We start from the raw sequence: 24586 nt of genomic DNA on the forward strand, positions 1-24586 counted from the left end.
CCATCATGGTGGTCATGAACTCACTCTCTGAAACTGTAAGCAAGCCTCCAACTAAATGATTTTCGTTTCTAAGTTGACTTGGTCACGGTGTCTCTTCACAGCAATAGAACAGTGACTCAGACAAGTGCCGTCATGGGTATGTCACGTGAGAGACGACAGTAGCTAGGCATGGGGTGCACGTGACAGACCAGGCCAGAAGCAAGGTGCAGAGAACTGCTTTGTATCTAGAGCCCAAAGGATGTGCTGTGGACTTGAAAGGATGAAGGAGACTAGGACTGGGGAGGGCACCTACAGTTTGTCTTACTGATGTCCAGCACTGCTCCGCAAAAGCACTACAAGTTCAAGGCTGTGTACACAGAAGCGTTTATGATCGAGAGCTTAGAAATTTCGGGTAGTAAGAGATGGTTCAGTGATAGTATCTCTGAATGAAATGCTTTGGGGCCATAATGAAATGGCTCTATGAGGAAACCTCTTGGATACATTGCTCAGTTGAAAAAGTGAAGCAGAATGTGAGTAGGTTACCATTTATATAAAATAAAAGATGAAAAAATACATTAAAAAGTAGTACTTCCCCACGAGTCCTGAGGCAGAAAAGCATAGGGAATAGCTTAACAACTTGGAACTCAGCTTGGCTTGAACTATATGCACATTCTTCTTCTAATAATGCACCTTAGGACCCCCCACCTGCATTAAACTGCAAGTACACCCCACTCAGAACAATGGAATAAGTTTGTTTTCATTCTAGAGTATTCCAGTGTATGAATGACAGAGACTGATCTGTCTGGACCGATTTGAGGTTCACGCGGGAGAAGGGCCCTCTGAATGAACTTTCAGGGAAACATTATTTACCTTCTTGTATTTATGCATAATTGGACATGCATACAATTAAAATCAGATGCATTATGGAAAGAGACAGAACAATGAGCAAAGGCTTTATGTAAGTGAAGTTGTCAATCAAAATTATCTGTGGCACACTCCTTAGTAACCAGACTCCCCCTTCTACACCCCATAAAGGAAGGCCCCAGTAGTAACCTGGAGTACTCACTTGGTCACCTGGATAGCTTGTTGTTATTCTTTTAATTAATTAATTTGTGTGTGTGTGTGTGTGTGTGTGTGTGCGCGCGCGCGCGCGCGCGCATACCATTGCATGTTGGTGGAGGTCTGAGAACAACTTGAGGGAGATGGTTTTCTCCTTCCACTATGTGGGTACCAAAGATGAAACTCAAGTCATTAATCAGGCTTGGTAGCAAGTGCCTTTACCTGTTGAGTGATCTTGCCAGCCCATGTAATTCTAGTATTTGGGAGGGGAATTATCTTTGGTAGAATGTCTAGGATACCACAGTGTCTGTGTGAAGTTATGATAGTTAGATATGTTTTCATAATAGCCCTGTACAGTAGGCATTGTTTCCTCTACTTTTCCAAATGAAGAAGTCGAGGTACAAAAATCCCCATAGCCATACCACTTTGTGAGCGGTACAGGGAACAAACTCAACTCTAAGTTTTCCTCTTACTATAGCACATGGCTTCATTTTTGCCTTTGAGTCTGCACTGCCGTCCCCCATTGGTCCATCCTACTGTGACTGTGTCTGGGATGGGAAGGAGACCCTAAAAGTATTGCAGACTTTGAGACTGTGTGGGAAGCAGTTAGGGTCTGAGAGAGGTGGGTCATCTTCTAGTCCTGGCATCACCCCTGACTTCCTAAGCAGCCTGGGACAAAGAACTTTCCACCTCTGAAAGACAAAGAAACTCTTTCCAAGTCATGGCCCTACTACTGGGGGAGGTCGCATTTGGTTATTTTGGAAGCTTAGACATTATTTTCTTACCACTAGAGTTAGAGGAAGTTTTTCTAAATAAGAATTTGTTAAACAGCAACAAAACCAATGTGGTAGGCTTATGAGGTAGCTGAATAGGTAAAAGTGGTTGCTGCTTAGCCTGGGAATCTAAGTTCAATTCCCGGGTCCCACATAGTATAAGGAAAGAACTGACTCCCTCACATTACCCTCTGACCTCCACACAAGCACTGCGGCATGAGTGTGCACTGCCCCATCACACACACACACACACACACACTACATTTTATAAGAAACAACAACCTTGTGTTGCAAGGTGGTAATCCATCTGCTTGAAGAGCCGAGACAGGAATATGAAAAGATCAATGCCTACTGGTGACTCAATCAGACCCTGTATCCAAACAGAAAATGGGAAAGAGGCCTAGGAATCTGGCTCAGTGGCTGAGTGCTTGCCAGTTATGCCCAGAGCCCTAGGTTCAATCCCTAATACCGAGAAAGAGAATAAGAGACCAAGTTTGAAAATCTACTGTTTCCTCATGTTCCTAATGTCATAGAATGCACTGGGCACCACATTCTGACAGCATGGTCGATGCTGCATGGTGGGCAGAAAACCTCAAGTTCATTTTCAAGGACTGGGGGCTTATGGTGGCTGCTCACTCAGGAGGAGGCTTCAAGGGTAGATCCTTGCTGGGCTGTTCTTGACAACTGGATAACAACACTAACCAGAGAGCCCTGGCAAGATTGGCACGGAGTCCCTTGTCCTTCAGCAGCCAGCTTACTGAGCTTGCCTGGAAGCTGCTCATCAAAGCTGGGCAGCCCTCAGAGCCCTTCTTTACGGCTCTGATAGCCTGGTCCCTCTACAAAGCACACCAAGCCTGCAGGGTATTTCTCAGTCCAGGCCACTAGGTCAAAGGCTATCATACGCCTACCCTACACCTATTCCCCCGAGCAGACCATACCCATATTTCTTTGTTAAGTGTCTGCTGGTGGCTACTGTGAAGGCCCATGAAGATTAATTTTCCAAATGTGTTAGAATTTCTTGTTCCAGCTCTCTGGAGGATAAATTTAAATACCCCCAAGTCATTATTTCTTCTCAATGAGTTTGATGTCAAATAAAGATGATTCTATTCAACCAGGATGAGACACAAATTAATTCACTACTGATCTTTTGGGCTTGGAGGCTTAAAACAAATGTACCCGGTCTACGTCTGAGTTCCAGGATGGCCAGGGCTTTGTAGTGTGACCTTATTTAAAAAAAACAAGTAAATAAATAATAAAAATAAAACTGGATCAGGAAACACATGTTTTATGTAGCTCCCTTTGACATTTGGTTCTGGTACTCTGAGGTGGGGCAGGGAGGGAACAGAATCACTGTGTGTAAGACTCTGATTTGTAGTGCTTCTAATAGTAGCCAGTGCCAGCCTACTATTCAGTCCCAAAGTCAGTTGAGAGCCTTGTTTAGACCATACGGTTGAGGCTGAAGAGCTGATCGGCATCCGAAAGCGTAGAGGACTCAAGTTCAGCTCCCAGCACCTATGTGCTTACAACTACCTGGAACTCCAGTTCCAAGGGCCAGTGCCTTCTTCTGACTTTCACAAGCATGGGGCAGGACATTCTCTCTCTCTCTCTCTCTCTCTCTCTCTCTCTCTCTATATATATATATATATATATATGTGTGTGTGTGTGTGTGTGTGTGTGTGTGTGTGTGTGTGACACACACACACACACACACACACACACACACACATATATATTTAAGAAAATCATGTGAAGTACCTAACCTAACCTCAAAGGTAACAGTTTGAGTAAAGGCAGCAAGTCAAAGATAGTTTTATTTGTGTTTTGCTCAAACTTGTTATTGGTAACTCCCAACTTCCAAGACACTACAAGCTATGAAAACAAGAATAAAAATGCTCTTAACCTGGGTGTCAGGACAGTCCCAGGTACACTGTGGCTGTGGGGTATTTTGTTTATATCTTAACAAATAAAGGTTACCTGAAGATCAGAGGGCTGAGCTAATTCACTAGTTAGCCATAGAGGCCAGGCGGTGGTGGCACACACAGAGGCAGACGAATCTTTGTGAGTTCAGGGCCATCCTGGGCTACACAAGATTGAATCTGTCTTAAAGAGAAACAGAGCGCACACAAAGGTGATCCAGCACTTGGGATCCCATGCCTTTAATCCCAGCACTAGGGAGGTGGAGACAGGAGTGATATGGCTGGGCAGAGAGAATATAAGACGGGAGGAGACCGGGGCTAAAGGCAGTCTGAGGAGCTGTACAGTCTAAGCAGTAAGTCTGAAGACACAGTCTGAGGACACAGTCTGAGGATAGGATCGGTCTTTTGGTCTGAGCATTGGTAGAGGTGAAAATTCTCTAGAGACTGGCCACTCTGCTTCTCTGATCTCTCAGCTTTCACCCCCTAATATCTGACTCTGAGTTTTTATTATTTTTGCTTGTTTGTTTGATTGAGTTTTTTTCTAGACAGGGTTTCTCTGTGTAGCTTTGGTGCCTGTCCTGGACCGCGCTCTGTAGACCCGGCTGGCCTTGAACTCATATCCACCTCAATCCACCTGTATCTGTCTCCCGAGTGCTGGGATTAAAGGCATCACTGCCAGGCTTGAGATTTTATTATTAAGACCAACTAAAATTTGTATTACACTGTGGAATTTTTGGAAATTGCTAAGAGAAGTTTATGTCAATCTGTATGGAGACCTGGAGTCTTTCAAAACAGCGAGCATGCAGCAAAGCACTCAATAAATGCTGACTAGCCAGGATGTACTAAGGAGCCAGCTTTTTGCTGACCTGAACTTTTCTCGGGGCTTCTTGGTGTCTCCCGAAGCTAAAATCTGCCTTCGGGACGGCAGATTTTACCGTCGATAGAGAAAAATGGGTGATAAGAAGGTAGGTTAGACCTTGGGTGGAGGACCTGGGACTGAGCTGCTCTAGGGCAGATCCTCCCCAATCCCTCAAAGATGCTTAACCTGTTTCCCCTCTTACTTTACAGAGCCCACACATTTTGTGTTTTATGTGCTCGACTTTGGATTTCGAAGGAAGCTGAACACAAGGTGACTCTGAGAAGTCTCAGATTGTTGCGTGACCTGGATGAAAGTGACGTTATACAAATAGGAATCTGGGAAAGCAGAGATGGTCTAACCCTTCATCATTTATCAGGGGAGATTTTTTTTTTTTTTTTGCTAAGCCACTTTAGCAATCTATAAGGCAGAAGACATTACCAGAAAAGGTCAGCGCAGGAAGATAAATGAATTTTGTGGCCACAGAAGGGAGATAGTCTCGGGACTGAAAAGGAATGTAGGGTGGCGTTTTATTGTCAGGAGAATTCTTTCACAGACACAGCTGAGTCCGCGGCCCGTTCCTCTGCCCCTGCCCTCCCTCGTCTATATGTCAGCTTTACTCCAGGACTGTGAACCTCACCATTAGCCTCTGAGAGGCCTGACAAACCTGGGGGTGGGGTGGGGGCGTGAAAGTGCCTTCTATAGCTTCCTCTCATCTACCTCTTCCTGCCTCTCCTCTTTTGTCTCTCTTTTAGTTGAAGATGTATTCATTGCAAAGATCATCCCACCCCACCAAAGAAAGATGTTCTAGGTGAGGTGGTAGACGCCTATAGCCTTAGCACTCTGGAGGCTACGGCAGGAGAATGGGAAGTTTGAGACTAGCCCGAGCTACCTAGTGGGACTCTGTCTCAAACAAAACAAAATAAAATAGAAAAATAAAGAATTTGCAAATTACTACTTACAGATAATTATTCACTTCTGATGTTTATCCACCCGTCCCCCATCGCCGCCCACCAGAATAGACACTCAGTGGAAGGAGAGGAGGAACACACAGACACACACTTTGCATATAGATTCAGTGGAGAGTATTTATATCCTGACATGTGTTTGCACAACAAGAACATAGCAAATGCAAGTTGATCCCATGTGAATTATATGTGAAATAATTGAACCCCAAACAACAGACGCTGTATATCTCTGGATATGAGCTGGCTTCAGTCATAAAATCATTCCCAGGGAAAAGAAAATTTTCTGAGGCAGTTTTGATGCTTGCTTTTTCTGGCATCTTATTTCTATGGGAACTGCTGCTGGCATCCCAGATGGGCGGCTTTTGAATTTCAGATGTCAGAAGTACAATTCCCACTGCTGACTGACACCACCCCGGTCAGTACATGCCGGCAGCAACAATAGCGGCAGGGCTGTGCCCAGCATGCTTTTCTGTAGATAGCTGTGGCACTATGTGAGCCAATTAGATTCAAGAAGGGACTGACCAACTTTAGTTACTCTGTGTTTGTGTGTGGAAGTATATGTACATGTGCATGCATGTGTGAGTGTATGTATGCTAGCGTGTTTGTGTGTAGAGGCTGGAGGTGACATTGAGTGACTTCCTCTACATGCTCCACTTATTCATGTTTATTTACTTCTACTTGGTGTGTGTGGTGTGCAGGTGCATGTGTGCAGGTCCATGTGGCGATGTACACATGTAGAGACTGGAGGAGTATGTGTCCTGCTCCATCACCGCCATAGTCCCCTGAGACAGGGTCTCCTAATGAAGCAGAATCAAGACTGACTGACCAACAACTCCCAGCATCACCTGCCCCCCTCCAGAATCTACCCCCACTAAGTGTTGGACTAGAAATATGGGTCACCGTGCTCAGTTTTAGGTGAGTGTTGGGGCTCCAATGCAGGACCCCGCCCTTGTTGAGACATCTACCGACTCAGATTTGGTTCCTGCACCAATGTTTCGTGATCCCACGTCTTGCCTCACGCCGCAGCGTCAATCATGTGTTTCTAAAGGTTACAGAAGTTCATGTTGACCACACCTTTTCAAATTATGCATGCAATCCTGAATAGTGAAAAGGCCGTAATTCTTAAGTATCACAAACCTTTCTTTGAAAGGATAATGTTGCCACTAATATAGAGCGGAAAATCTGATACTGACTTTTGGAGCGTATGACTCCCAGTCAAAATGAGTTTTCTTTTTCTTGTGCTTTCTATCTTGGAGAGGTTTCTAGCGATGTCAAAGGTCTAGCATTTGTTCAGCACAAGCGATATATACTTCAGGAACAACACTTTTATCTACTAGGTAAAATTTTATTTTTCTAAGTTTCTTATTCTTGATATTTTTCTGCACATTCTGTATATCAACATTTAAGTTCTGCTTATGGTAAAATTGATGTAGTAGGAATATGGCTCGGGGTAAACACTGGCCTAGCATGCATACAGAAGGACCTGGCTCAATCCTTAATACAGAACAGAACAAAAAGCCACATTGACAAGAGCCAAAACACAAAAGCCATGATGTTTATGTTGTCATAGATTTGACTTTAAATATCATGACAAATTAGAGCAGAGAAAATATGTTTATTAAGTATACATTTTCAATAGTATAGCCTTGGTTTATGTTCAAGAATCTACGCTTAACAATGTTGATGCTTTCTAGGAGAATGGTCCCCGTGCCGCTGACTTTTTAAAGTCACAAAGGTTTCAGATAGATTCTTCTGTCCTTATAGCTTCAATGTTTTATTTGCCTGCCCTGTTTTCAAGGCTCAGCCAAAGTCAGGCCATTCTAGCTAACATGGTAGAATTCACTAATGTCACCAGAACTTTTTGATATATTGTTCTGACAGCCTTAGGATGTTGAAATCTAACTTGATAGTTATAATTTTTTTCAGCCTTGTGTCCTTATTTCCTCAAATGATTATAGCCTAGGTTTGGATTTTTGACTGATAATCTAGTAAATATCTGTATAATCCTTCTCCAGCTATATATTTTAATATGGAAACGATTTTGTTTGATTGGTTTTGATTTTTGGGACAGGGTTTCTCTGAGTAGTCCTAGCTGTGCTGGAACTCACTCTGTAGACCAGGCTGCTGGCCTCAAACTCAGAGATCCACCTGCCTCTGCCTCCAAGTGCTGGGATTAAAGGCATGCATCACCTGCCTGGCTAATTTTTAATGTTATGTACTGACAGATTTCTGTTTTGAAAATACAGCTAAGGGAATTAACTGTTCCTCTGACATAGGAGACAAACCTCAGTGGCATTTAGCATTTCTTTTAGTATTAAAAGTGATTTCGGTCAACAAATTTGGTATAAGCTGCTGATTTTTTTCAGCCAAAATGTGGGGTTATTTAGTGTTTGTATTTATTTTCTGGGCAAATGTTCTGCTATAATACTATGAATCTTTTATAATATCCATAAATGAGACCATTCCTGTTAATATGTTCTCTCCTGTCAATAATTCAAATAGTTTTCTTTCACTTTTTTTCTCTAGACAGGTTTTCATTTTCTGTTTTGGGGCTAACACTTTTTTTCCCTTTTCAATATCTTGAAAGAAACTCCATATTAACCTATACATATAATATATACAATAGCTTATATTAGAATTTGTAATAAAAATAAGTAATAAGCTATGAAACCAGTAGGGTTTTTTTTTTTGAGATAGTCCCTCACTGTGTGTCCTGACTGCCCTGGAAATCAGTCTATAGACCAGGTTGGCCTTGAACTCACAGAGAGCACCTGTCTCTGAATCCCGAGTACAGCACTCCTGGTTCCACAGTTATTTTTGTCCTGAAGAAATTTCTTTTAGCAATGTACTAATAACAGCTGTGAATCAATTAGCAGTTTATATGCAATGCACTCTAATTTACTAATGAAATGCAGATATATATATATATATATATATATATATGATACTTGGACATAATTACAATAAAAATGAGTTGTACCATAATAAAACTCTTACAGACTTAAACTGGGAACTTAGAGGTACCATTCAGACTAATGACTTATAATGTTAAACCTCAAATTTCATCAGTACACAAATACTAATAGGGGATTTAAAAACATTTACATAAACATAGCGGGGCATGGTGGTATAAACCTGGAATCCCTGCACTAGGTAAGAGGACAGAAGGAAGTTCAAGCCCAGCTTGACCTCCATAGTGAGACAAGCAAGCAAACAAACAAAACCTTCAAAAGTTCCTCTGTGGGGAGCACCTGCAAAGTCATTCCACTTTAACTTGCGAAACAAGCAAATGCTAGCCTTATTTTCCCTTCAGAAAATCATCATAATAAGTGGATTTTGTTGAATAAAGCATCACGTTGTCATTTACCAGAAAATTTTACCAGAAATAAGCCACTTACCTATGACGTTACCAGAAAAACAAAAATGCCAAGAATACAGTTTTCTTGTAGAAAGTGATGGTCAGCTCGGAGACCGAGATCTGTGTGGAAACACCGGTCTTGTCGTTTGCTAACTCAGACCTTAAGCAACTCTTATCTCTTGGCCACGTCGGCTGCAAATGGAGATAACCCTGCCGACGCTTCTGGAGTCAGACGAGGCCCCTCCAGTTCTGAGGAGCAAATGAGGCTGTGAGACAGGCGTACAGTGTTTTGGCACTTATAGGAAATGTGCCTGGTTTCTGAAATAAATGAGAAGCAGGATTGAAAGTCAACTAAAGGAAGCTGGGCATGGTAGTGTGGGTCTGTAATCCCCGCACGTGATAGACACAGACTTGTCAGAAATTTAAGGCCAGCCTCAGCTAAGTACTGACTTGAGGCTAGCCTGGGAAACACAAGAGTTTGTTTCCATAAAAATTAAAATAATCAAATAATGAATACATTCAGTCAGTAGAGAACATTATTTCTGCACACAACCCCTGTCCACCTGTGGCCCAGGTGCTGGTCTTACAGGGTCACTAGTGGACTCTTGCAGTTGTTCACGGGTCTGACAGCCAGATGTTCTATTTTTTTCTGAACATTTCATTCTGGTTATCATATTTTTTCAAGTACTAAGTTTCTTTTTTTAAAATTGATTTTATTGAGCTATGCGTTTTTCTCTGCTCTCCTCCCTGCCTCTCCCCTCCCCTTCAACCCTCTCCCATGGTCCCCATGCTCCAAATTTAAAGCCAGATGTTCTTAAACACCACATGTCAAGGCAATTGCTGACTGTTTGGGAATAAACTACCACACAAACTGAAAATCCCAAAGTGATCCATCCTAAAGGCAACTTCAGTCGATAAATAACTCCATGACAAACCTCAAGGGGACACAGGAAATCTATCTGGAGAAGTGACATTTTGTGGTGACAACCAGAAAGACTTTCAAGTCCCAGAAATGGTGAGGGTATCTAGTTCAGAGGAAGCAGAGAAGGTGTGCCACAGCGTCTCCATCCTGCTTCTAATCCCTGCTTGGGTATAGCAGCACATCTGCCGCCAACCTGAGGTAACAGCGTCTTATCCTTCTTGCATTCATCAAGCATTTACGGACCCACTGTGTCCCGGCACTGGCCTAGGTGGTGGGGAGATGAATCAACAAGAGCTTAGACCACACAGGACTCTTGAAATCTACTTCATCGATTATCCCTTCCCAGGTTCTATCCCTTTTTTCTTGTGATCCTAGGTCCCAGCCCTCCCTTCACGCTCATGTACCCTGAGGCTCATCTCCTGCTGGTGATTTCAGATGCTCACTGATGCAGAAGGGACCTACAGGACCTGTTAGCGTGCCTTTGTGCCCGGCACCCTCTTACCTGGACCACACAAAGGTGGCTTTGTGCTTTGGCAGAAAGGCAGCTTCCTCCTTGTGTCAGCCAAGAAACAACTGCCCTAGTACCTGGAAGACTGAAGGAGGATTGTGAGTTCCAGGCCAGCCTGGACTTTGTATCAAACCCTGGTGAGAAGAGATGGCTGTGCTTCTCCGATTCAATAGTCCTTTCTTTGGAGCTCATCTTTTTAACACCGCCCTTTAATCTTTTGTCATATCTCCTAAGGTCCAGTGGAGATGGCCCCAGTAGACTAGGGTAGGAACGGATATGGGACAGTTGTAGGTGTCGTGTCTAATTTCCTCTTGTTCATGTAGTCTGCTTCATGCTGCTGGAGACATAGCATACACTAAAACAAGTTTGCCATATTGAATTTTGCCCCTTTGGTTTCAGAATTATATTTGGTAATTTCCTTGGTTGGTTGCACTTGATCATCAAAGATGTGGTTCCTCCTCCACTCAGTTTTCACGGTCTAGTTTTGAGCATTTTTGGTTCCCTTGTTCTTTATTCCTGCATAGACCTTTAACCTAGCTTCCAAATGTTGTTTGCCCCCTGTGTGTTTAAATGATTTTTGTCATTATTTGGATAGAATTTTGTTTTTGACTAATAGAATTTTGTGTTAGGGTTTACTGCTGCTGTGAAGAGACACCATGACCACTGAAACTCTTCAAGGAGAAAATTTAATTGAGAGTCCATTATGATAACGAAGGGGAGCATGGCAGCCTGGGGCTGGAGCTGAGAGTGCAGGCAACAGGAAGTCAACCGACTCATTGGGTGGTATCCTGAGTATTTGAAGCCCGCCCCCACAGTGACACACTTCCTCCAACAAGGCCATACCCACCACTCCCACAAAGCCACATCTTTCAATATTGCCACTCCCTGTGAGATTATGGAGTTATGGGGGCCAATTACATTCAAACTACCACAAATTTCTTCTCCTTCTTCTTCTTCTTCTTCTTCTTCTTCTTCTTCTTCTTCTTCTTCTTCTTCTTCTTCTTCTTCTTCTTCTTTTTATTTCTGTGGCCAATTGCCTGACACAAACGAGTTCAGGGAAGATGGGTTTATCTCAACCCATAGTTCCAGAAGTATCAGTTCATCATGGCAGGGCGGGCATGGGGGAGCAGAGTCTCTCCCATCACTGCAGTCAGGAAGCAGAGAGGGAATGTCTGCATGCCTAGGTTTCCTCCAGGCAGGTTCTCAGCTTACAAGGGGAGGCCATCCACTCCCACGGGGAGAAATCCCTCCTCACTTAGTCTTCTCTGAAAATGCTCTCACAGACATACTCTGTATTATTGAGAGAATAATACTAGAATAATCTTGATAGAATAATATAATTGACAGAAGAGCACTGGGTTCTCAGATCCACTCCTGCACAGTCTCCTGAGAAATACTCAGTGAAACCTTTGAAAACTCCACTGTGCTGTTGGCAAAATTGTGAGGCAGTAGCAGGCATCTTGGTACCCATATGGAAATGCTTTGACTTAGTCCACCCTCTGGAAGAACCCCTGGGCCTTCCAGGGACCAGGCACAGCTTGAGAACTTTGAAATCATCTGGTTTTGGTGCCCTAGAAAGCTGTATTTCCTTAGTGATCCGATTATTTCCTGCAGTTGTTGCCTTCAAGTGTCTGAGTAGCCTTCTCCCTGGGGATATCAGTCCAGTTCTGGTCACTGTGACAGACATCCAAAGAAAACGGTTTTGGGGAGCATGGGTTATTTATCATGGCTGGTTGGTTCCATCACTTTTAGGCCATGACAAGGCAGAAACATCATGGCGGAGGGAAACTGTTTGCCTCGTAGTGTTCGGGAAGCAGAGAGAAAGCCAGCATGGGTGTCTGGCACAAGGTGTGCTCCTCAAAGACACACCTTCAAGAACCCACTTCCACTAACTAAGCCCCACCACCTAGTTGTTCATTCAGCCATGAACACTTGGTGGATTAAGCCATTGATAAGGTCTGGGCTCTTGTGGTCCAATGATCTTGTAATAGTGCTGCCACATGAGGGCCACCCTTTCAAAGTATGAGCCTTGGAGGGTATATGCCACACTATCCCAGGACAGATGGGTGCTTTGGGCAGAGTGGGGTCACACAGGACTGATGGGTGCTGTTTGTGTGCAGAGTGGGGTCACACAGGACTGATGGGTGCTATCTGTGTGCAGAGTGGGGTCACACAGGTCGGATGGGTGCTATCTGTGTGCAGAGTGGGGTCACGCAGGATGGATGGGTGCTATCTGTGTGCAGAGTGGGGTCACACAGCTCTATTTTATGGGGAAGAAGCATGAAACACCTAAGCGCCAGGGTAAGCACGCGTTAGGGTTAGAAATTGAAAGCACATGAACTCAGATCCTGGCTTGAGAACCTTTCTCAGGCCATGCCCACCTCTCACTTCTCCCTTGTGCAGACACATGTTGTGCGATTTCTTCTGAGAACCTAGAGTCAGATAGTGGCTGAAGGGGGATGGTTAGACACCTTCATCCAGTGAGAAAGAAAGCTCTTTCATGGTATGAATGATTTTCTCTTTCTTCCCTTGATGGGCATACTCACCTGCCACTCATTCCTGAACCTTCAGTGGCCCTGACCCCTGTCAGGCTCCTTGGCAGTACTTCTGAACATCTGTACTATCATGGTGGTCTTGTTCTGGATAATCTGTCACATCTGGCCACCACTGGAGAGGATGGTAGTGCTTGGGAGTGAATGGTCAGAACGTAACATGGAGTCGGAGAGACACAGACAGACTCTGTCCATGACCGTGAGTACATTGGATTCCTCAGAACTGACTTATTCACTGTAAGTGGGGCTGGGTTCCTCTTCCTATCTTGTTTAAATAATGCGGGTTAAAGACCAGGCTAACTCCAAGATAAACCAATTATATTTCTTTTTATTATAAAGGAAAAACTCACGAAACAGGAACAAGAAGTCCAAGCTCAGCTGTGTAGTGCGGAAACCACAGAGAGAGAGAGAAAACCCTGGGATGCCTGGCGTTTTTCTCCAGGTTCTCAAAAGGTCACGCCCTACCCTGGTCCCAACTCTTACAGATCATTGCCTGACAGAGGTTCCCCATCCCTATCTCATGTCTATTTTTGAAGATTAAATGAGGCAATGATTATGTCTGGCATAAATTAATCCTCCAATAAATAGGGCTCTCTCACTCTTGCTCTCCCGAGGCAAGAGTTGAGGATGTGCACATGAAGGTTGGGGGCTTATATTACTCAGAGCCCAACTAGTTTGTCCTGTCAAGAACTGACAGCACATGGGACTTCATTCATGAGCTACCCAGGCCTGTGAATGGCTGACTACCTTGTACATCTGCTTAACAGACTTCCTGGACAAGATGCTAGATGCCTGGAAGTACGGGGGTATATGCAGGAACAAGAGAACTGCCTTTTATTGAGGGACTTGCAGAACCCCCGAGAAAGGAGCAGGAGAAGGCACACATAGCGAGAGGTGAGCCCATGCCATCAGTCATGATTAGGGTCAGCTCCCGTGAGCAGTTGTTTGTTGCATGGAACTTTGCAATTGGCTCACTTCTGTGTTCCTTCATTCAAAGCTTGTATTAAGTGTTTTCATTTTCTTAGTTATTGGAGTGAAGCAGTGAGCCTGAAAACCATCACTGTCATAGAGTTTTTAGAATGAACAAACAAATGACTACCCTAGAGGTCAAATGGGGGCATGCCTCAGACAGAGGAAGCTCAGCGGGAGTGCGTGGGTATTTGGTATCAGGTGGCCATGGAAGACTTCACTGACTCTTGACCCAAAGAGACTGAATGTGGGACTGAAGGATAATGGGGATGTAAATTGGGCAGTAGGAGATGAAAGTACAAAAGCCCAGAGATAGAGGTGGACTTGACCCGATCAAAGAAAGCAAGGGCTGTGTAGAGGTTATATAGCACAGAGCAATTATGTGGAAGGCATCGTACATGGGTTTTTGGAGAGTTTAGAGCAGGCCGTGCCTTAAATTTTGAAATAACTGTTCTGGGTACTGTGTTGAATATAGATCAGAGGGTTAAGAATGGAGGGAGAATGGTACTGATGTCCACATGCTGGGATGGACAGAAGTTAAACCCTCAGGAGTAGAAGGGTTTGCATGTCTCACTTGATGCAGAGTAGACTAGACAGGAGATAGAGGTGGAGGTGTATGCTGGAATCAGTCACTGAGCTGCAGGAATCCCTGGAAGGAGAGAGCCTAGCCCCCAACCCTCAGCTCTCAGGACTAAGAAGAGGGATTTGGGGAAGCCACTCAAGGATTTAAAAAGCCAGAGTGGCCGTCGACTTCTCCAAAAGCAGCCTTGGTTGGAGGACAAGCTTATGTGCTCCCTAGGACTAACACATAGGAATACCCTTTCCCAACCCTGTTCTGCCTGGTGCTGGGCACTGACCATGCCAGCTCCTTTGATTTGGCCTGGTCACGGGGCCAGGTAGGGATAATGAGAGGCTACAACAAGGATGTAGAAAGCAGAGACCCAGCTGTCAGTGTTGGGGCTTCTTGATGTTTTATTTGATTTCAGCCAAGGACCCAGCCTTCTAGGCCAGGGAAAATAGGGAAAAGGGGCCACTTAGAATTACATTCCTCTATGCAGGAAGCCAGGAAGATCATCATCTGGCTATATTCAGCACCATTGGTCATTCCAGAGATTTCTGAAGATTCTCACTGACTCAGCACCTGAGTCTGTGAGTCAGTAGCCTAAGCAGTGTTTCCCAAAGTACAGGCTATGGACAGGTATAGGTCATGGGTGGCACAGGCCATGGGTGGCACAGGCTGTGGGTGGCACAGGCCATGAGTAGCACAGAACATGGGTGGCACAGGCTATGGGTGGCACAGACAGTGAGTAGAATAAACCATGGGTGTCACAGGCCATTGGTGGCACAGGCTGTGGGTGGCACAGGCCATGAGTGGCACAGGCCATGGGTGGCACAGGCCATGGGTGGCACAGGCTGTGGGTGGCACAGGCCATGAGTGGCACAGACTATGGGCAGCACAGGCAGTGGGTGGTACAGACCATGGGCGGCACAGGCAGTGGGTGGCACAGGCTGTGGGTGGCACAGGCAGTGGGTGGCACAGACCGTTAGTAGAACAGGCAGTGGGTGGCACAGGCCATGGGTGGCACAGGCCGTGGATGGCACAGGCCGTGGGTGGCACAGGCCGTGGGTGACACAGGCCGTGGGTGGCACAGGCTGTGGGTGGCACAGGCCGTGGGTGGCACAGGCCGTGGATGGCACAGGCGTGGGCTGCACAGGCAGTGGGGTGGCACAAGCCATGGGCAGCACAGGCAGTGGGTGGCACAAGCCATGGGTGGCCCAGGCTGTGGGTGGCACAGGCCATGAGTGGCACAGACTATGGGCAGCACAGGCTGTTGATGGCCCAGGCCGTGGGTGGCACAGGCCAGGGCACAATATCTCAGTTGTATCACTCTACATGCTCCTGTGGCTCTCACTTGTCTGAATAAGACATTCCCCTCATTTGTAGGGACTTTCTTTGGTGGTAACCCCTGACACCATCCCAACCTGTTGAAGTAGTAAAGCAGCCAGCTTCTCTTCCTGTAGAGTTCTCTGCAACGTGTCCTACTCATGAGAGCTCTTAATGGGCAGAGAGAGATTAAATTAGACCTATCATCAAATAATGTTGGGAAGTAACAAGAGGGAAGTAGAATTTTTGACAGAGGTTTCTCTCCCATCTAGTCCCGCAGCCATTCAGTCCCAAAGAAACACACAGAGACCTACATTAATTATAAACTGATTGGCCTATTAGCTCAGGCTTCTTATTAACTAACTTTTACATCTTGCATTAACCCATAATTCTTGTCTGTGTTAGCCATGTGGCGTGGTACCTTTTTATCAGCGAGGCATTCTCCTCTTGCTTCCTCTGCATCTGGGTGATAACTGTACACTGAGCCTTTCCTCTTCCCAGAATTCTCCTGCTCTGGTCGCCCCGCCTATACTTCCTGCTTAGCTACTGGCCAATCAGCATTTGATTAAACCAGCACAAGCAACAAATCTTTACAGAGTACAAGACCATTGTCCCACAGCAAAGAATAACGCAGAAAAACTCTGGTTTAAAACAAATGCCCAGGTGGGCATGGTGCTGTGAGTTTGAAATCCCTGAATGCTGAGGCTGGACAGTCTTGAATTTAACCATTTCAACAACAAAACCAGCGATGAAGGAGACTGCACTGTCTTCTAAGGAGGGTATTGGGGCTCACAGTGTTTATTGACTCCATTCCACCTATAGATTACAGAGGGGAGGATGCAGGAAGCAGGTGCATCCAAGCCTCCATGCCCTCCCTGTGTTGAACTAGCAAGCATGGAACAGATGGCTCTAGGCTGCCGCAGGGTGGAAGGCAAGTCATGTGATCTAGCTGGCTTCCCATCAGCCCTGTGGAGTTATTAGACCACTGCCACTCTTAATGTCTTAGTTTGGATGATCTATTGCATGATGGCTTGTTAGCCAGACTTTGAAAGGTAAACGTAGGTCTGAGGTCAAGAAAGGAGGGTCATGAGTGGTTTGGTATAATAAGATCATCGGATTGGGGATGAGGTCAAGGGAGCTGGGAGAGAGAGGACGAGTTTGACAGGAAACAGAGTTAAACATTTTCTTTTTGAGACGATGTTTTTTTTTCTTTGTGTGTGTGTGTGTGTTGTGTGTGTGTGTGATGTACGTGAGTGTGGTTGTCCGCATGCGCTGTGAGATTGCTGCTGTGTACCAGGCTAGCTGACCTGAGGTTTCTGAGGGTTTCTCCTGTCTCTGTTTCCCACCTTCCACGGGAACCCTAGGAAGTCAGGCGTGTGCTGCTGGCTGACTTTATGATCCCCCACCTTCCATGGGAACCCTAGGAGATCAGGTATGTGCAGTTCAAACTCAGGCCCTTCATGTTTGAATGGCTAGCAGTTTATAACTGAGTTGTCTCCTCGGCCAGGGACAGGATCTTTCTGCGTAAGCCCAGGTTGACCTTGAACTCACAGCAATTCCCACTTCAGCCTCCTGAGTTCTAGATGACAGGTGTGTGTCACCACACCTGGCTCAAAACTGTGGAGCTATAGATGTTCCCCACCACAAGCCTGCAGGAAAGCCAGCCTACACAATCACCTTGTGGGGTGTTGGGAGAAAGGGACCGGTTTCCGTAGCTTGCTCAGCACAGTGCAGAAATGAGGGTGGGGAGCGGTCAGTGCATCGTGAACAAGGGAGAGATCCAGCAGGTGGCTGAACCAGAGTCGAAAGTCATTGTGAGAATACGCCGCCTCTGGGAATCATCAGAAGTCCGAGAGTGCACTGGAGCGCCCAAAGAACCTGCAGTGTAGAGAATCAAGCCAATTGCTTTCAAGTCTTACTGAGCAGCTTGACCTCAGCAAAAATCTGTGTTATGAAATGAAACAGGTTTTCCTTATTGCAAGATGCCTCTTTAGCAATGTGCCTTGTTTATACCTGTGTTGTATTCCACAGATTCTTTGTTCCCCCACCTCGTTGTCTGTGGCATCTCTTAGGGTCAGAAGTGGCTTTGAACCCACAGGTAGAGGTAGGGCTAGGGGTTGTAACTCAGGAAGGACCTCAAAGACCAGCTAAACCTAAGAAGGGTACAAAGTGGTCGTTGGCTTGCCTGTGGGTGAGCAAGGTAGCTGTCCCTGATGTGAAACCAAGTGTCTTTTGTTTTGCTTTGTTTTGTTTTGTTTGAGACAGGATCTCTCTATGTAACTCTGGTTGCTCTGGAACTTGGAATTTGTTATGTTCGGCCAGCCTACCTCAAACTCCAGAGTCCCCATCCCTCTGCCTCCCTGAATGCTGGGGTTAAAGCTGTGGGCTACCACACCTGGCTTCATGGATGTTTTTTTAACCTGCCTTGATTTGTGTATTGTAGTCCTAGAGGGCCAGAGACAGCAGACCTCAACCAGGGTTGTTTTCCCACCATCGTCCCTCACCCCAGCTGGAACTTGCATTGCCAGGAGACTCTTGCTGTCATACCTGGGTGGGGCCATGCTTACTGGAGTTGAATGAGTGGTGAGCAGGGTTACTATAAAGCACTGTTTATCAGAGCCAGTTGGCAGGATGAGGGGGTATGTCCACAGTCCTGCAGCTGAGTGACGCCTGTCACGAGGTCTTCCCAGGTTCTTGTGGAAAGCCTTCTCTGTGTTGGCTCTGTAGACAATTAGAGGTCCTCAAGCCCCAAGCCAGGACTCTAGGTCAGTGGTTCCCAACCTTTCGAATGCTGAGATCCTTTAGTGCAGTTCCTCAATGTTGTGGTGACCCCCAAACAGAATTATTCATTGCAGCTGCATAACTGTAACTTTGCTACTGCTATGAATCATAGTGTAAATATCTGATATGTAGGATGTCTTATGGGCGACCCAAGGGGCTCTTGACCAAAATATTGAGAACCATTGTTCTAAGGCGATGTTAACCATGGGGGGGTACTTGATAATGACTCGGAAGTCTGAGCAACTAGATGGGTGACCAGTTTCTCCTGGTGTGCATGGGATTGTCCCAGTTTTCGCCCTGAAGTTCTAGGCCTCGGGTAGCATGAAGGACTGACTTGTTCTTACATTTGTGGCTGGGACCTTGCAACACAGAAGTAACCTCTATGATTTTAAAACAAGAAACTGCCCCTTTTCAGGATGGGAGAAGGCTGGATGTTTTTAACTAGAGCCTATAGGACAAGGGATGGTGACGAGCTCCTCGATAGTACAGTAATTTCTGTCAGTTGGTTCCCCGGCATCCACAACCCCCACCTATCAAGGGAGGGATCTGAGTCTCTGGCTCTACCGACAACAATGACTCACCTCTGAGAGGAGAAATCTAGTACGTTTTGCCGAATGAGTGACTGGGGCAGTTTTTTGAGAAGGTTCTTGGAAAATTCTGTTCAGTTGGCCGAGAGCATGTGGCAGGAGCTGTTTCTCTTGGCAAAGCTTAATTCTGCAAGAGTCTGGGCATCCCCAGGGATAAATTATTGACGTCATAGCCAGGACAGGGACTTAGAGTGTAAGATGATTTGCAGAATCCTAAGAGAAATCTCTGTGTGCCCAGAAATGAGACCACCTTGTCCTTTTAGAACTTCATGTGTGTGTGTTCGTGTGTAGGTGTTCAAGGTTGTGTTCCCTCTATTGCTCTCCACCTTGTCTGGGGAGACAGTTCTGACACTGAGCCCAGAAGTGACCAATTGTCTAGACACGCTGGCCGATGAATGCCAAGCTTCTGTTTCCTTAGCCTGCTCCCAGACACTGGCATGCAGATGCACACCGCCATGTCTGACCTTTTATGTGGGTTGGGGGTGGGGCTTAGTAGTAGAGTGTTGCTAGCATTTGTGAGGGGTGTGTCTGTCTCTCTCTGTGTGTGTCTGTGTCTATGTGTGTTCTACTAGAGAATAGAAAAGGCCAGCTTTTTGTGTTCAGGGGAGAGAAATACTTGATCACTTATACCATCTATCGTAACATGCACACGGTGATCAAAAAGAGCAGACTACTGCTGGCCACAGTCGCCTGTAATCCTGGCGATGGGGGTGCTAACACAAGAGGGGGATCAGTAGTTCAAAGCCAGTATGGGCTACACAGAGAGTCCCTGTTTTGGTTCTTTTTGTTGTTGTTGTTGTTGTTGTTGTTGTTGTTGTTGTTGTTGTTGTTGTTCTTCTTTCTTCTTCTTCTTTCTTCTTCTTCTTTTTCTTCTTCTTCTTCTTTCTTTCTTCTTCTTCTTCTTCTTCTTCTTCTCTTCTTCTCTTCTTCTTCTTTCTTTTCTTCTTCTTCTTCTTCTTCTTTCTTTTGCAAAGAGCTGCAGAGAAAGCAGATCGCCTTTATTTTGTTATCGCTTTTCCTCTACGATGAACTCCTTTAACGCTTGGGTGGAGAGCGGGGTCCTTGAGTCCTTGGCTCACCACAGTCCTCCAGCCATCAGTGTTGGGTCCCCACTTTCTGCACACAATCCTTGACATTCTCTCCTCCGTGAAAGGGCGATGTGAAGTGCCCTTTCTATCTTACCGGTAGGCGCCGTCTGATGATGTTATTTGAAAATACTCTGGGAATTGAGAAGCTGTGAAAATGTAAGGATTATGAAAACTGGTTACAGCCAGTTAGGCTACAAGCGGCTACTCCCCATTGGTCAGCTGGTGGGCTAAATGTGGAGGGGCTATTTTTACCAACAACAGATAAAGGGGGCCATTGTTAGTTACACACAGTTTCTGCTTATTAAAAACCATTCAGTAACAACTTAAAAACTTTTAGATTTACTGATTTTATGTGTGTGATTGTTTTCCCTGTGTGTGTGTGTGTGTGTGTGTGTGTGTGTGTGTGTGTGTGCACCATGTGCCTGCCTGCTGCCCAAAGATGTCCGAAGAGGCCTTGGCTCGTCTGTGTGAGCCACTATGTGGGTGTTAGGAAATGAACCCGAGTACTCTGTAAGAACAAGTGCTGTTTAACCACAGAGCTGTCTCTAGCCCAACTCCGTGGCTTTGGGCCCACCACAGGATGGCATGGCAGTTGGTTCTGGAACACATCCACAAGACTGCGTCTCTGCAGCCACTTTGTATTCCTCACTGTGCTGACTCATGTATTGTGTGGCGCTGGGGACCAGGCCCAGGGCCTGGCACTTGCTGGGCGAGGGGTCTACCACTGAGCTTCGCCCCCAGGTGCTCTGGTTTTTAAATGAACACTATCTATTTTATTACTTGATCTATTTTATTCATTAACAAATACTTTCCCATGCTTCATCTCATTGTGTGGAGAAAAATCTTTTTTTTTTTTTTAAATCGTATCTTCCATTTGTCAATATCTAAAAACAATGCAGAGAAATCCCCACCGGAAAGGGATCCATCTCCATCAAGAATCTACCTGTATGGCCCTGCATGCCTGTCTGGAGCATCTTCTCTTTCTGCTTTACATTTTCTTTCAGTTTTTCAAGCCCTAGTTGTCCTGGGACTCGCTCTCTGGACCAGGCTGACCTCAAACTCACAGAGATCTGTCTGCTCCGGCTCCCAAGTGCTGGGATTAAAGTGTGGGCCACTACTTTATTAAACTTAAGAAGTTTATCTTTGACAGTTTTTATACATGTATGTAACAGGATTTTACTAATGTCGCGTCCCCCATTCCCTGCCCTCATCCTTGTTCCCTCTTCCACTTAACCCCTTAATCCCCAAGCCCCCACCCCCACTTTCATGTCTCATTATTATGTGTGATCCACTGGGTTTAGTTGCAGGATCATGGGTAGGAGATTACTTGCTGGAGCGCGGGCAACCGACCTTATCGGTGGCTATACCACTAAGAAGATGAAACTTCTTCCCCCCAGGGAGCTTTACGGCCCAATAGGCCCTCAGAAATGTGTGGGACCCTCACGGCCCCCTCCCCTACCATGATGGACCCAATTTTCTATGGGTCTCCGCAGATAACCCACCGTTGTGGTGAGCTCATGAGTGCAAGCAACACGTTCAGAGGATTGTCCTTGCTATTGAGCACCTCCCCCCACCCCCCATCCCCGTCCTTGCGCTGCGCACCCTCTTCTCGTCCTTGCACTGCGCACCTCCCATTCTCAGGCTTTGAGTCTTTTCCACCTCCTTCTCTCAGATGTCCCTTCAGCCGCTGAGGGTGTGGCATAGAAGCAGGACACTCCATTATCTCTTATTCTTGGTAATTTGGTTAGTACTGTTTCTGCATTAGTTCTTCCTACTTAGAGAAATGTCTCTGACGAAGGTGAATGAAAGTCTAGCACTAACCTCAAATGGCACCAGGAGTTAGGGCTGACGTACGTGTGGCTCCCTGGTAATTTTTGAACTGAAAGTGCCGTGATCTGAATTGTGTAATTAAAATGCCCATTTGTTACAATGTAGATGTTTATTGATTGATTGATGGGAAATGTGAAGTGTAGACAAGAGCTGATTATGGAGACTAAATAGTGAATGGTACCACATTTCAAAAATCCCTTAATTCTATAAAATACACTAATACCCATTTAGGAAAAGGAGGGGAAAATGGACCTTCCTGCCGTGAGTGGCTTTGCTATCCACAGATTTTGGGGATGCTGTGCGTGGGGGCCAGAGGCTGAGAAGAGGGGCTGCTGTCTTCTGAACCCACTGCTGAGATGAGTGAAGGGGCAGGAAACCCCTCCATAGGATGTGAACCACCAAAGTAGCTTCCTGTTGGTATCACGGGGCTTAGTTCTTGTTTACCACCATCTGGTCTCGTTTCTGCCTCCTGGAGCTGGGGCTGAAATCTGTCAGTTTAAAGCACAACACACACAGCGCTAGACGGGTGTGGGGGGAGAGCCCCAAGGACCCTAATGACCTCCAGGCAGGAGCCTGCAAAGCCCCTTGGAGAACCAACTGCCTTCTCATCTCAGACCTGTGTTTGCACATAGGTAGGGAGTCGAGAGATGTGTACACATTCCGGGAGTGTGTAAGGAAGCACTTTAAATGTGTGCGTGTGTGAGCACAAGCAACAGTGTACTTGTGGAGGTCAAAGGACAGCTTGTAGGATCCATTCTTCTGTTCATCATATAAGTCCCACGGGCCAAGCTCAGGTCCTCAGTCTTGGCAGATGCTACCCTGCCAACCTGGGTTCCTTGAATTTACTCACTTACTGACCCAGGACACACAGATATGTCATGAGCTTACTGGGCACAGGTTGAACGACAGAGAAGAATGAGACCCAGTGTCAAAGTGACTCTTGCTTTGTACAAAATATATGATGGTATAAAATACACCATGTCAAAATAAATAAATAAATAAATATGCTATGTCAGCATAGAAGTTTCTACGAAATGTAACCCGTGTCTTAGGTCAAGGGTCCAGCTGGGGAGGTGGATTCCAACCTGTGGGATTCAGTCTCCTGATCTCAAAGAAAACAAGCAAAAGTAATGGTGAATGACAAGAATAACTTTTAACCCAAATGATCATTTGGGGCAACTGGAAAACAAACATTTCGATTCCTTTCCAGGCCCTGACAGAGTGAGTGCTTCATTCAGCTTTACCTAGAAGAATTGGGTCAGGGTGTGAGCGGCCTGGGACTAAGCAGATTGGTCAAAGGGTGGCCTATTGATCGTTATCACAGGACCTGGCTTTGGAAAGTGGCCTGCCAAGAATCCTTACTGCTTCAGGGAACAAACTGGCTCCTACAAGATGATTGTTCCTCCTGTCTGGGGGTGATCTGTCTCCCAGGCTTTGCTTTCTTCCCCACCCAGAAATCCAAGGTAATTACATTTGAGGGGATCTAAAACAAACATGCAGAAGACCTGGATAAGCTGCCAGACATGAGGTAGTTAGTCACAGCCATTTTCTAGACACGTATGGTGATTCACAGGCCTCAGTGTGTAACAGCGTCCGGCCCAAATGTTTAAACAAGGGACAGATGTGAAGGAAAGGCAGGAGGTCAGACTTCCTTTCAGGGCTTCAGCAAAGAGTCAGAGCTTTTTCAAACATGATGATGGAAATGATGGGATAAAGATTTCTCACAGGGGCTGGGGTATAGCTCACGTGGTAGGGTGCATACTTACAATTGGGCAAACACCCTTTATGTGGCTAGGGTTATAGCATGTGTAAGGCTGAAATTTGATTCCCTGCACCAAACCAAAAGAAAAAAATTCCAGTGATGTTAGTGAAGAAGAAGCCATGGTCCAGAAAGCACAAAGCCTCCGCTCTCCCATCACGAGGTTCAAATCAAGGGACAGTTTCCTCTAATCTCTGGGCCCCCTGGGCAGCGATGGCTGTATACAGGCTCAACACTGAGTGTAAGGGTCCTGGAGGAGGGTCCTTTAAATAAAGACGTCACTGTTTCCGGCCTGTGATCATGCCCATCACCTCTAAAATCCCATGCAGAGGACATGGAACAGTCAACACGCGATCCTGTGAGCCTGGAGCAGCAGCATGGAAAGTTTCCGGTCCAGAGTGGCCATGGAAGTCTAGAGGTTAGTAGAATGTTACCCTGTGCAGGGACACAGGGGGATGGAGGCAGCCAATCAAAGGAATGCGGCTTAGGGACTGGAGAGATGGCTCAGAGGTTAAGAGCACTGAATGCTCTTCCAGAGGACCAGGTTTGAACTCCCGGCACACACACATGGTGGCTCACCTCCAGTTCCAGTTGCAATGTCCCTTTTCTGGCCTATGCAGGCACTATGCATTCAACTGGTGCACTGACTCTTGTTTTAATTTGTGTGTTGCAGGCAAGGACACCCGCACACACCACAAATTAAAACGAGAACTAATGATATCTTTAAGAGAAAACGGTGTTTATTTCCACCAGTATATAGTAGCTCGTGTAGATTCCCTCATAATCCACTTTTTAA

At 45.8% G+C, this 24586-nt stretch overlaps 1 protein-coding gene across 1 annotated transcript in view; it reads right to left on the bottom strand.

The window, feature by feature from the left end:
- Ctse (cathepsin E) overlaps nt 1-9044 on the bottom strand; it is a 30092-nt gene extending 21048 nt beyond the window's left edge. The window contains exon 1 of the mRNA XM_038349776.1: nt 8950-9044. The gene's annotated coding sequence lies outside the window, so the exon portion shown is untranslated. The remainder of the gene's footprint in view (nt 1-8949) is intronic.
- Between the last annotated feature and the right edge of the window lie 15542 nt (nt 9045-24586).

Source organism: Arvicola amphibius, chromosome 12 (assembly GCF_903992535.2).
Source record: "Arvicola amphibius chromosome 12, mArvAmp1.2, whole genome shotgun sequence".
Lineage (NCBI taxonomy): Eukaryota > Metazoa > Chordata > Mammalia > Rodentia > Cricetidae > Arvicola > Arvicola amphibius.